General features: G+C 39.2%; 1 long non-coding RNA gene across 1 annotated transcript; it reads left to right on the top strand.

The window, feature by feature from the left end:
- Window positions 1-364: 364 nt before the first annotated feature.
- On the top strand, window positions 365-1789 carry LOC137018335 (uncharacterized). The gene is made up of 3 exons (XR_010894899.1): window positions 365-681; window positions 759-979; window positions 1407-1789. It is a non-coding gene; the product is annotated as an uncharacterized lncRNA (long non-coding RNA).
- Window positions 1790-2990: the final 1201 nt, after the last annotated feature.

The following is a 2990-nucleotide window of genomic DNA, read 5'->3' as shown; positions in this document are numbered from 1 at the left end:
AAATACTGAATGCATTTTTTGGCTGCATTTTATGTTACAGTATGTGCACTTTCAATGTACTTACAGTGTGCTTACCCAAAAAAAGTAATATAAGGTAACTACATGGGTTAAGATTAGGTTTAGGGGTTGGTTCAGAGTTAGTAGTTATCACCCAGTTATTTTTATTAATACACAAGTACATAATATGTACATGCGGAACATTATGTTTCACAGGATTCGTACCCAAGGTTTCTGCATCCTACAATTCCGTACCAGCTGAGCTACTGAGCAAACTTGTTATGTCAGAAAAGCGAAACATATGGAGCTGGTTAAGCGATGCAAACTCATACACTTTCGTAACAAGTGTTTTGATATTGTGGTGATGTTATCCCCCACTTTTCGTTAATTAGAGCAAAATGGTACATTCCATCTGTATAAAAAAAAGGATGAGTCTGACATCTAGGGCACGTCATTTGGGGTCTCGGTGCTGACGTCATTTCTGGTGCGCCGTGTTGATGTCCTGAAGGTAAGCGTTGCTGGTGGCAGCTGCAGTCTTGCATATGTTTGGACGGGGTAATTTGACACCCATGTATTTCAGTGTGGCTGAGGAGTATGGTAGACGCGTTGAGCAACTTTATTTCTGCGAACCTTGTGGCTTGCACGCCATTGAGTGTGCGGGGTGGTGCGAGTCTTTATTTGCAGGTATGTGCATTTCATGTTTGGGTTAATGGGATGGTAATTTCTATTTTTTTTTAATGCCATGTCTTATATTTTATTAGTGACACGGGAGCCAGGAGGTGTTGCAGCAGGCTTTGTGGGCGCGGTTAAGCATCGTAATTCCTCTTGTTGAACAACACGATTTATATCATCTCTTAGCTGTAATGAATGCATGAACTGGAACGTTTTCGGACGGCTGGATGGTTTCTTTCTCTCTCCGCGTTGATTTCTTCGACCGTTCTTCTGCTGTATACCGGATGATGTCATTGCTGCGGCTTTGCAGGTAACACTAATTCACGTCATCACCTTGACGACCGGACCAACAGCGCGTTGCCGGCCATCGGTGGCGCATCCAGCCAAATTCAAGAGACTTGAATTTCCGCGATCTGTGGATTTAAAGGGGGTAATTGGGGGCGAAACGCTACGTGTTTGTCACTACTATTGTGTCGTTTTGTGTATGCTGTTATTTTGACCTCATTTTTATTCTGGAACCAGTGTTTGTGTTTCACCTGTTTGTTTATTTGATGCATATTTATGGTATGATCCTGTGCTCTTAACAATTAATGAACATCAGCTAGGACGATCACTATTGATTTGTGACACGGATCCCTTTAATAGCATGTGCTACGTATTTTTGGTCAAACCATAAGGTGGAAAGTGTTACTGTATGTGTGCGCTTGTGTCTCATCCTGTTCTCTTTTTCCCTTCAGAATTGGGGTACCAGTATTAGCCAGTGTCCTCTGTGTGTGGTGGTGGTTCGGCTGTCAGCTTGCAGTGTTCACAACGGGTGTTGTTGGTGCTGTGTTGTGAGAGCACGAGTGTTTGCTGTGTTTATCCGATAGGCAAGACGAATTCCCCAGTTTTGAAGCGGTAAACTCATGTCTATATGGATGTGCAAGAAGTTTTATGAGTGATCGTACTCCTCTTTTAACTTTTATACATTAAAGAGAATGGTCTTGTATTTTTCTGATGTTTATTAAATAAAAGTTTGTGTAATGTACATTGTCGTCTGATACCTGTCCAGCCACTGCTTATCTGTGTGTGTGTGGTACTTTGTGTACCCGTGGGTCCCCGGCCCATTTCCGGGGTGGCGTAGTCGAGCTGTTGCCATATTTGGCTTAATTGTGTAAAGCTGTTAATAGCAGAATGCCACAATATCATAATATAATATTGTGCAGGGTGACGTGAAAACAAGTCTTTATTAATCAATAATCTGACACTGTAATTATAATTGTGTATGAAAACGATTAAAAGTGCTTGCTATTTACTACCTCTGTGTTCAATTCTTTTGGAAACTGTTGTGATATGTACGTATTGTTACATACCAAATCCAATGCCATGATATCAGGTTGAATAAAGTGCTACCCATTCTTTGTTAAAATTCTTTATTATTATGTGTAACACTTATTTTCTCCGGGGAACTCAAAACATATGTGAGCGAATGCAAAAGCACTGACATTACTTTTCCATCTCCCATTTTTCCCACCATGTCCCTTTAGGGGCTCTGAATCCAACAGACATACTGTACTATAAGTAACATTGCAACATGTCAACTTATTCTACTAACCTGAACCCTAACCTAACAGTCTACTAATACTCTGAGAGTTAGACGACATGTAGTAGCAATGTTACTTATAGTTAGTAGATGTCTAAAGAGGACTATTAAATTAAAGTGTAACTTATTGTGTATTTTAAATGCCACGTAACACGTTGAATTAAACATACAATTTTAAAGTAGAAGGAATGAAATGATATTTTCTTGTAAAACCTAGTCCAATAATCTTTTATTTACAACTTTGGAAAAAAAAAAAAAAGATTAATAATAATAATTTTTTACAATGCCTAGTCTCAGCACACCACAAAAAACACCATTGTGACTGCCATTCACCTGGTACATTGTCACCACAACAACAAGGAGTCATATCTCAGAAAACTGTTCAATGAGTTCAGCTCAATACAATCATGTAGCACAGCCTAATTAACAAATTATCATTTGTACTAAGCACCTGTGAAACAAAACTCCCTGCCCAACTATTCTCGACATTTCACCTGTGAATTAGTTCCACATGTTCCCTCAAATATTAATTCTTAAATTCAGCCTGTAAGTCAGTTTTTTGTCAAAACACACTAGCCATAATTGCCTGTTGCTGTAGTATCTGTATTATTTGTTTGGTTACAGCTTTAGCAGGAAGCAAACTAGATCGATTACACTGCAGAGAGCCTTCTGTAGATTATATGGATCTCTAATGAATACTGCAGACATATATTTCACAACTTCACAGCCTGAAAGGCCA

This window comes from Chanodichthys erythropterus, chromosome 1 (assembly GCF_024489055.1).
Source record: "Chanodichthys erythropterus isolate Z2021 chromosome 1, ASM2448905v1, whole genome shotgun sequence".
Classification (NCBI taxonomy): Eukaryota; Metazoa; Chordata; class Actinopteri; order Cypriniformes; family Xenocyprididae; genus Chanodichthys; species Chanodichthys erythropterus.
The sequence above is the reverse complement of the archived record's forward strand: the minus strand, read 5'-3'. Positions and strand labels throughout refer to the sequence as shown.